General features: G+C 40.7%; 2 long non-coding RNA genes across 2 annotated transcripts in view; one reads left to right on the top strand and one right to left on the bottom strand.

Annotated features, from left to right (window-relative positions):
• The window catches only part of LOC147752348 (uncharacterized), an 8,532-nt gene extending 3,629 nt beyond the window's left edge, over positions 1-4,903 (top strand). The window contains exon 3 of the long non-coding RNA XR_015314286.1: positions 4,486-4,903. This is a non-coding gene — a long non-coding RNA (uncharacterized LOC147752348). The remainder of the gene's footprint in view (positions 1-4,485) is intronic.
• On the bottom strand, positions 80-7,280 carry LOC147752349 (uncharacterized). Its single transcript, XR_015314287.1, has 3 exons — positions 7,200-7,280; positions 6,387-6,489; positions 80-345 (listed from the first exon to the last, which is right to left on the bottom strand). It is a non-coding gene; the product is annotated as an uncharacterized LOC147752349 (long non-coding RNA).
• Positions 7,281-11,158: the final 3,878 nt, after the last annotated feature.

An 11,158-nucleotide genomic window follows, 5' to 3' on the forward strand; every position in this document is an offset into this window, starting at 1 on the left:
GTATATATATTGAAGTCATAAGAAAAGGAACGCTCCACTCCCTAGCTAGTAAATTAAAATTTCGTTTTTCAAGTTATATTAATATAATTTTAATTAAACGATACTGTCGTAACATATCGATGGATGCAGCTCACTTCTGGCTGTAATAATAACAGAAACGCATTTATATTGTTGACCACAAACTTTTCTGACCTACATTTGCACTTGATTTGCTTGCGGATTAATTCTGAGAAATGGTGAATCCAAGAAATTTTTTCATTCAACGTCCGTAAGCAATTACGTATCATCTGGTTGCTCCGCGTTGACTCTTTTCTCAGGACCGTGTCCTTGAAAAAGGACGAAATCCTAACGACAGAAGTTGACGAACACTAAATCATTATAACTAGTCATCATAGGAACAAAGAACTTTCCTTCACGGTTTGTTTAACGCTGCTAGTGAAATTATCTATTAGGTCGCTCGATCCTTAGCGTCTTAATCACGTTCTTCAAATAACTGTGTGACGACAAAAATATCTATAATATTATATAATCGTAATAATAATGATAAGAACTTATTAAAATAAGAACCGTAAGATTACTTTGAATTGACTACTGGTGTCCGACCTTCTTCCACAGGCAAGGATACCGTGGAGGCAGATTACCAATGCGTCTTGCGTGAGCACAGAACGTTGTAGTAATATTTACGTAGCCTTTGCAAAAGCTACTTTTAGCTGAGCAGCCACCCCGCCAAATAGCGTTCGTAGAATGTTTGTCATACCATTTACGGATTGGCATCTTTAATCTTGTGATAATTACAGTCGATGGAGCAATGCTGCTGCTACTGGTGCTTTTATTTTATTTCAAATATAGTTGCGATATGGAACGCTGGCGGATCGAATAGAAGCCAACGGGTAATTGATTGGAGTTCGCTTCTGTACCAGGTTCAATTATAATAGAATTTTGCGCATAGCGCTCATGACACGACATGTTTTCCGCTATCGAAATCGTGTATCCTAATATAACTTTAATTTTTCTGCATTTTTTATATCGAAAGCGCGGTTTTCAAAAGATTTCTGCGTCGATGGTTTCGCGTTTTGGCACGTATAGTGCAACCAGGGGCCGATACTGCCTACACCACTAGCGCCAACACAAATTACAAATAGAAGTTATTCATTTCCATTTTCATAGAATCAGCTCATGAATGCATTAGAAATCTCGTTGTTGTTGAAAAGTTTCTTATCTGACCGAACTACCTGCTTTATGCGTGAACTACGCAGATATCATTTCCAGTTCAGATAACTAAAGCGTATCGAAGCGTATAATTGATGCCGGCTAATTTCACGATAAACAGTACGATGCTGAGTATAAAACATGAAAGTGTGAGCGCAGTGTATTTTATCTAAGTAGTTTTATAGCAGAGAACGAAAATGCTTTCCGGAGAGGTCTGACCTTTTGGCGGTAACTTTCAAATTCGACAACAAATGATTCAATCCAGTTTCCTCCTTTGTGATAAGTAAGTATTGTTGGAGGGCTCACGGATCATATCTTGTTCTCTTATTATTTCGGCCACAGTCCCTTTGGAAAAATGCGTCGTCACTATTATGATTCGTATAAAAATAATATGTTTCATATTCTTAACTGAACTGATTAGAAAATGTACCTAAAAACTGTACATAAACGTATGTGTATGTTAGAAAAAAAAGTTAGTTTTTTTGTGGAGGGCGAGATGATACTATTTCGTCGAAAAGTGTTTTCGAAAGCGAGCATGTCAATAGAACCGAATCAAATGTTTGGTCAACTATATAGGGCAAAACTATTATTACTTTATACGGTTAAAGCCTGAACATGGGTCCATGTTGTGTAAGCAACTAATGAAAGTAAAGTTGTAAAGTCCCACCAATTAACGCACGAGCTCATAGTTATGAGCGACTCATTAGTATCTAGTATATATTTCTTAGTATAATAAGTATCAGTTAGGTGTTTTCTACGATAGCGTAGGTGTCGCACTTCCTAGTGTTCCTACGCGAAGAAGGCAAATGTACCACAGCAGGGCTAGACATAATGCAGCATGCCCAAAGCCGTGCGCGAGGTCTTTTTCTCAGCAAGTTCCTTCTCGCCCTCTGGAAGCCTATTCGGGGTTCCCAAGGCCTCCAAAAATAGACGAGCATCATTAAAGTAAACAATTTTGTAAAAGAGAGCGCAGCATGACCCAATGGTCTTATGCACCACGCTATTTCAATTGCACAAATATGCGACGATCAGTAATTGGTTTTAAGATCAGTAATCACTGTTTGCCTACAACTGGAAGTGCGTCCCCCAGTTGGGTCGTTGTTACAACAAAGAACAATGGTGCACCGCATTTAGTAACATGTCTTTCTCCCGCAAGCAGAAACGAACAAGTCGTACACCACTCACCTACGTCATCTTGAAAGAGGGGTCAGCAGGATTTTGGGTTGCCTTCTGAAACACTGTTAGGTGGGTGCTGACGTCAAATGTGAAGTACCAGTCCCCCCTCCACCGGCCCCATCTTTCCTTCCAGCTCATTCCGCTTAGATCTGAGTGGTTTAAGACTTCATCTCAAGAGACTGACTGCAGGTATTTAAAATGGAAAACGTCATCTCGTACGGCGTGCCTGTTTACCTTCCAGAAGCATCCGTTTAAAAACGTTAAGTTTCCCTACACGTGCGCGTGGAACCCTTGCGTCTGTTACATCCACGAATTATAGCGAACTATTTTAGCTTGGCAGCGCGACAACAATGTGTATGGTCATGCATACTCTTAGAAGGTCTAGGCCTGCCTCGATTCAAAAACGTTTTTACCAGTGGCAAAAAAATACCATGTTCGTTGCAGTATAAGTCCACTTGCTGCACATACCGTTCCCATTGTCGTTGTCTTTTGCTGTTAATAAGGGAATGACTGCGAGGTCGGAAAGGTATTAAAAGCACTTCCTTCTTTTAAGAGAACCCAGCACAGGAAGCAGGCGATGACAGATGTACTCGTTCCGCTCAGCAAAGGCTGTAGTCACAGCAGCAGTAGCTTGCTTACTCGTTATGTGTTTCTTCCTTTTGCGTTAGGTGCTGCCGGCAATTGCTCAAACGTCGTCATGCGAAAAGAAGGAAATCGTTGGTGCGCACTGAAGGCGTACTAAGCACGAGGGTCTCTGAATTTTCCTCACAAGCGCGTATACGAGCAAAAAGAGAAATACGTACAAAACATCAACAGCGTCTCTGGTGTGTAAAAGTCGTAATGTACGACAGTTCGCGAAGAGCTGTGGAAACGACACTGAAGTTGTTTTTGATTGCATAAACGACAGCTGGTGGCAACCCGGCTATAGCGTAATTCCGCTGGAACTTAATTTGGCAATCAGTTTTCTTCTTTCGTTAAAAAATGATAATCAGAAGGACCACGTACGTCATACTTACGTACGTTAAGCCTTTGTTTCTACGTTGCGTTCGCAGTCTCACTTTTTTCATTCAGTGTGGATTCGTATTCCTGAGTTCATTATACATTTGTGCTATACATGCTTATACTACGTTTATTTAGCCCTTGAATACAGAACAGGCTTGTCATAGAGCACTACGTATAATTATACAGGAGCTAAAAAGTACTAATCTTCAAATGGTATCTGCTTCGGCTATACAGTTCCTTTTTCCTTAGCTACCTTTTTGACAACTGTGGAAATTATCGTTACCTTTGTTTTCAACTATTTATTTATGGCAATTTCGCATTCAATTTACAGCAAGCATATATATATATATATATATATATATATATATATATATATGAGTGCGTTCATTGAGGCTAACATCTTAGAGACTGGCTCTCGTTCAGCGGTTCAGGACTAAATTTTTACCGGATTTTAGCGCATGGCCGCATTTTAAAGCCAACCGCAAACGTAGAACTTAACATTGTCAAATTATTTGTACGTAGGCTGTAGCATCATGTCCGCGTGATAGCTTAATAAATAGGGCCATTACCCGCTAATCTTAGTGTTACGTTGTAGTTTAGGTTCGAACGCGGCCGTAGACAAACTTCGTCCAGTGATCGAAACCATCCATGTGATGCCTAAGAACGGTACTTGACGTAAGACCGAAACGTAGGCTGTACCACCATATAAGCTGTTTTTCGTCAGTTTCTAGAATTCATAATCATTGCGTCCACTCATTTTATGCCGCTTTTGCAATGCGTAACCGTAAATTGTTTGTCAACTCATTCATGAATTAGAGAAACTCTAATAGCTAGCTAAACAAGTCTTAAATTCAAATACTTTTCCCACAACGACGTAAGCTTCTTGAGGAACAGCATATATCCACTGCAATCCCGGGTACGCCAGCATTGGATATAATATAGGGTTGATCATTGATCAAAAAAGTATTGACCGTTCATCTAGCTATATAGCTTTAAAGTCACATATTTAAGGTAGCATAAGTCGCGTCGGTGCGCTGGTTGAATGCTGATATTTGACAGTAGTATTTGGACTAAATACTGGCAAATATTTTTATTTAGATTTAGGGAAGAGAGCGCCTTGGATACGAGCAAAACTTAATTCAGACCTCAGCTGTCAATAATGAACAAGGTCGCAACAGGTCACTGGAAAAAAAAGTTAAGCAGAACTACTGGATAGAAAAAGCGTCACCTTCCAGTATGATAGCGTCCGATCGCACGTATCTTTAGCTGCACGCAATGAACTGAAAGAAGTTGGATGGGAAATTCCCGTGCACGCGCCATCATGCCCGGATGCTGTACGATCATATTGTCGTCTGTCTCGGTCTCTGCGGAACTCTTAGCCCAGAAACTACAGGTGTTACTAGAAAGATGTTAGAATGCCACCGATCTAAATGGCGCGTTTTTTTGGTTTGATAATATTAGTTTGAATTAGAAGAAACTATTTGCTTCAATAAAAATGGTCGATAGTTGTTCGACAATTCCATACAGCACCACTTCATGTCTAAAAAAAAAGCCTGACTCATTCGAAACGTGTGGCGACAATTTTCCGCATCTTTTTTCATGTAATTAATCCGAGAATATGCTTCACTGGCGCACAGATCTATCAGAAGCATCCTAATTATCCCTGCATGACCATCGAATCCTAAGAGTTCGAGGCGGATCTTGTCTATTGCGCTGCATATTGTCATCCGTATAAAGTTGGCAGAGTTTTTCGCGTCTGCATAACTTTTACGGGAAATATCAGATCACCTCTTACCTTGTTTGCTTGTTTCTCGTAAACTCTCATTTCATTAGGGAAATGCTCGTATTCTTCAAGAAATCGTTTGTAACTCTATTTACATCCTAAACGTAAGTTCTCTCGGAAAGCTTTATTCCACACCCTAAACGTAAGTTCTCTCGGAAAGCTTTATTCCACAGGATTGAAAAAAGTGAAGCCGAACTAACTAATAGCTCTAAAAAGATTAAAATATTTTTCAGGGAAGCTTATAATGGGTTTAGTTCTGCTAGCAGTATTATATATGTGATGATTTATGATATGGCTAGATCCTGAAGTCAGCTCACTTGTAGCATTAGCGAGCGGTGACAGAAATGCAGAGAACAACAGATGAATAAGATACATTGAAATTGTGCCAATGGCGCCCTACTTCAATCCTGCCCTTTAACGGCTTTTTTTTTAAGAATGACAAATCATATATTTTATGTACGCCCTGTATTTTGGTCTAAAAATATGTATCATCTTATCGTTGTTTGTTCGTACCAGTAACACCAAATCTAAAATGTGGTCCGTAGCTCCCGAATAAACAGTACCTGTGTCTGTGCCTTATTTTCCTTCTGGGAAAAGCCGATAAGCCATGAGCGAAATGTATTCAGGACATACGAAATAATCGCAACAGCTACACCAGCAGGCTAAGAAGGTACTTCCGGAATCACACTATAAGATCTATATATGTAAAAAAAAGGTCTATCTATGTAACCTACTTAATAAATACTCTGGATAGCAACGTTTATGTATTCTAGGAAATTCGCAGTTAAACCAAGTGATCTTAGTTGGTTTGTGAACGCATCGTTTTCGAGACAATTTTACGACGTTCGACATCATGCATGACAGTTAACTAGTAGCTATTTGTATAGCCAACGGAACAATTTTCTTTTCAATAACGGGCCGTCGATACTGCTAAGCAGATTATGGTTCAGCGACCCGCGCTTCCGGTACAGAGAAAGCTTAAAAACGTCTTTTTTTTTACGTTTTCACTGCACGGACATTCAACTCGGTAGCGATCTATACTCGGTCGTGACCATACTGTCGGATGCCTGTTAGGAGCGAGATTGTGTATTATGATTAAATGTATCTTTTATAGGGCGGTTGGAAATAGCCAGGTGACGCTGTTTCGTATCCCGCCAACAACAGATACCACACAACTTGTGCCAATATAAGAGCTGTTTTCTTTTTTGGTACGTACCCTTTCTTCATTTGAAGTTGTCTGAGTAACGATTCGAAGCTTTGGTTTCAGGCTGTGATTTGTGCTTGCTTATCGGAGCTGTTACTTAACTTCCTTTATTTCTCTTGAAAAGTAAACAGGATAAAAAAACAAATTGAATTATCTATACATTCGTTCGAGAGTCATCATGCAGATGACGTCTAATCCCTAGCCCCACTGTTTGGATCTATTCGAGATACTGTACATACTCTTCCTCTATAGCAATTATTTGGGGACTTCCATCCAGTTTTCGCCCAACGCCGATGTTAGCAGTTTTATGACTCTCAATTAGTCGAACTACAGGTGCCATTTTTGCAGCGACATATGTATGTCGTATTTCTGGAGCTTCTTCTATGTTTATCTAAAATCAGGCGATAATACCCTAGTTGGCTTACGAGCTTTGTCTGTGGGGCTCCGATCTGAGCAAACTCAACAGTGGCATTTGACACTGACGTTTTTACTTGAAAAAAAAATGGATTGTTAAATTTAACAATCTATTTTTTGTTCTATTTAGAAAAAGTAGGATAAATTTATCGAAAAACAATAAGCCGGCTAGTGGATCAAACCCTCAACTAGCACTCAATTCACAAAGGAGTTCAACTGTTTCACGCAGATTGTTTCCTTTCCCCCGTCAACCCGTCGCCGGTGAGGTTCAACTGACTGGGTGACTCAGATATTGGTCATATTTACGTGTTACGTCTGGGAGCTCTAGACCAATCATACATCAGCAACGGCTGCAGTGATGGTCAGTAAACAGAACAAGAAAAACTGACGGCCCACCTTGTATAAACTGACCTGTATTAATTTAGTTGCCGTTGCTACGATGGACGTCTTATCGCGAACGTACATAGAACGTTGCGCTACATTCTAGCAGGCGTCAAAACGTAAGAGTCGGTCTGTATGGCAAGCGCCTACTTCGCCGTTCGTGATCTCACCTTGTGTGCCTTCTCATGCCGCACCCTTACCACCCAACTGAGAAGCGTCTGTATGGTTCTCCCGTTACAGGTTGTGCGTTCTCGCTCGCTTTCTCCTTCGCTCGATATGACGCACCGCATCGCTTGTATCGCTTGACGCGGTTTTGCTCTGCCGGCACGTCTCGTAACAGGGAGGCGCCTTCCGCGAAGGTCCGGAACCCAGCGTTGATAGTACCCTTGGCACTAACTGCTAGGACAGGCGCTGGCGTCCTGAACTGACGAACCGTCGTATTTACCACTACAGAGCAACATGCTTGCTGCAATGGTAGTATGATAAATAACCTTTTTTGTTCACACGGATTGTGTAGTACGTGCAGCCAGCAACACTTGAAGCGATTCCTGGCCTCTTTCGACCGGAAGCTCGGCCTTCCGAGCCATCGCGTCGAGTGGCAGTATGATGACATCAAGAAAAGTAACCGCTGGGCGCCGTGGGCCACTGCCCCCGCCACGCTAATCTCTTGAGCGCCGAGCAGTAACGCAATGACGCTAATGTTTCTCTCGTCTTCTTCCTCGGACTCACTTTTGGCTTGTCTTACTCTACGCATTCTGAGAGAAAGAGCTATAATAACGACAAACAGATACTAAGTAGTGAATAGACAAGCAATCAAGCAGCGTATCAGTGACAGGCTAGACGCAAATGGAGAATGTCTTTTTGATTAGAGCACATATAGAATGCATTCATGGAGTCACGGCAGCCACAAAGGCGCTACAGGGACACGCCGTTTGCAAAATCCGCCGGCTGTGTCGTTCGCTAGCCGGTATACGTTTCATATGAAAACAGTGTTACAAGCAGCTCTATACAGTATACCTTGTAGAAGTACAAGTGTACCGATCAAGTCGATATTCTAATTGAAGGGAGAGTCACTATATGCTATATTGATGTTATCGTTGCACAGCGACAGTGCTGAACTGCTCTCGAAGTGCTCCTGCCCGCCATCGGATGACTCATCATTCCTACCTTGACGGTTGTCAATAAGCCGATTCGAATGTTATCGTCGTCCCAGCCGCAGTAGTCCAGTCATTATCGTCATCCGAAGATCCGCCCATACAGCGCCGTATAAAGCTGCTGTGTTGTTAACGGCACCATGACCAAGCAGACAAGATTGTTATCCCAAACCACCTAATTACAACAGATGGACGGGGGAAACATCATTGGCCCCAAGCACTGAAATACATATTTAGATCGATTATGAAACACGCCAACCGAAAGTATTGTTTACGAGAAAGCTTAGAGGCAGCAAACTACGGCGTGGCATTATTCGTGATACGGTCCAAAGGAGCTGATACATATGTCAGGAAAGTAGATCAGCTAGTGACATGCTATGAAAAAAATGAAAACTATATTTATTTAAGCTACGTTTCCGTTCTCATCAAGATACTACTGACTTGAACTGAATTTTTTTTTTTTTTTTTTCCTCTAAAATACAAATTGGACTCGTTCGATTCGCGGTGCGTGAAAAGATCTAGTGACGTGTTCTATGAAAAAGTAATTTGCTTAATTCACTAACGTAATCAAAATGTATCCCTGGCATAAGTTTACACGTTCATTTAATTGGCAGAGTGAACGTTTCGGCGTTTCTACATAACATACAACAACAAAATACGCTGCGTATCGTCAAACAGGCTAGATATGAACAACAGAAGTCAACCTAAACTGTCTGCCTATCGTCAATTGTGACAGTATATATATATATATATATACTAAGCTTATGAGCCTTTGGATTCAATTAGGGATTTAATTGTTTTACGTTGACAAAGTGTCAGGGCGAAGCAATTCATTAATCACTTCATTTCAAATTGGTTTGAACGCGAGAGAAAATTGTGCAGCGGACAACTTGACAGTATACGCATTTTTTTTCTATCGTACTGAGTCAACTGCTCTGCTACCTGCTTTGCTTATTTTTTCACTACGTAATATTGGTCAGCCCGCCTTCAACGGCTAATTTAATCGGCTCGAGCCGGCATATTTATGGTGATTTATCATAATGTCATCACCGAATTTCTCTAGTGCAACGTATACAAAACAGCAAATTAAATAAACTTGAGCTCTGCAGATTTTTCCATTACGGAAAAACCGAACCTTTCAGCGCGCAGCGTATAGTTCATACCAGCCGTCTGGATACTTACGTTACGCCCTTGCTCATTTCCCTCTACTGTAACCCCAGAGACGGACAACGCCGGGGTGTAACTTGACGTCACACCTGATATACCGTGCCTTAAAGTGTTCACTCGAAGTTCTCTCGTTACCTGTCGTATGTCTTGCTCAACGTCTTACGCGATCGTACGAGAAAAGCAGATTCTGTTCACAAATGGGTTGCTTCCATGGGTCCAGGCCATAATGCTTTATCCAAGCATACTGTGTGGATCGAAAGTCATGGAGGAATAATGACGGGGGTTTCATAACTTCTAAGCAAAATCACATCGGAAACTGCTTCGAGTTTAGCTTTGCTAGGTTATATGAACTTTTTCAAGGAACTGGATTTGAAATAAAAAAGAACGACAAGGGCACCCGTTGACTGTTAGCTTTTCATTTGGTTTAGAGAGATCGCTACTTATAGTTTAGAGAGGGAATTGTGATACTCGTCTGTTTCTACATTTTCAAATATTCCTTCTAAACTTTGACCATCGACAATATTGTGCGATTGTATTCTGGTCCTTGCGAAGCGAACGGCGTGGGCTAAAGTATGCGGCATAAACTGAGTCATCCAAAGTAAATGTACAATGGTTTTATACGGAAGCGAGACATCGTTGATTGCTATGGCAATTTGTGCACGATGATGAAGTACAACGACCGCTGAAGCTGTGATCTGGCTGATTATTTTTCTAACCGTCCATTGCCATTTTAAACACAGTGCCTTACAAGGCACTGTAGATTATATTAATGTCTTTATAATTGTTTTTTATCTAATTATACTTTTATATGTTAAATAGAGTGTGTTTTCTATTTGTACACCGATGACATTATTATTACTATTTCAGCATGCACGCTTTTTATAAAGACATGTATAATATGTTGCATAGATGCAAAATGACTTCCAAAGTGTCAATATGTTCTACACGTATATGCGCCATTTGTAGCTGAATGTGAAATCTCTCATATATTCCAACTAGCCATCGCGATCATCTACCATTGTACGTTGATTATACATATGGGAAAAAACTAGGTACTACGACGGGAGATATTCCAAATATGAAATTTCGAAACGGTAGAGGAGGCTCATAGTAGTTCAAAGAAACATAAATCTATATGAATATGTAGGAAAATTGACAGGGTATCGGATCTCGTGTGGATAGTTTGAAGTAGAAATAACTATGAATTGGATGACTTATGCTCCAACTGCAAACAAACACACTGAGATTCTCACACCATTTACTATTAATCGTTCTTTGACTTCGGTTAAGAGGATGTCAAGGATCCTTTTCAGTAGATAGGAGACCGCCGTATATAGGAGGTTGCTTACTGTTGATATTTGTGTGGGAATAGCTCATCTCAGCAGTGACAAAATACAGCGATATATTAAAATAACTATTTGAGTCCCTAAACATCGAACCACACTGACCTGATATTTTGCCGTGTGTTCGAAAAACGTCGGATATTTGTTCGCAAAGAAAGATTGACCGATATAACATACTATCTAAAAAAAACAATATTTATCATATTTACACACACGTCGTATATAATGCTTATACGCAATACGCATATTGATACCACGAGTACCAATTGACTTAAAAGTTCCACGTCGTCAGTACCAGCTGACATTCAGAAGAGGTGTAGCTAGT

Source organism: Varroa jacobsoni, unplaced genomic scaffold (genome assembly GCF_002532875.2).
Source record: "Varroa jacobsoni isolate VJ856 unplaced genomic scaffold, vjacob_1.0 scaffold_1302, whole genome shotgun sequence".
Classification (NCBI taxonomy): domain Eukaryota; kingdom Metazoa; phylum Arthropoda; class Arachnida; order Mesostigmata; family Varroidae; genus Varroa; species Varroa jacobsoni.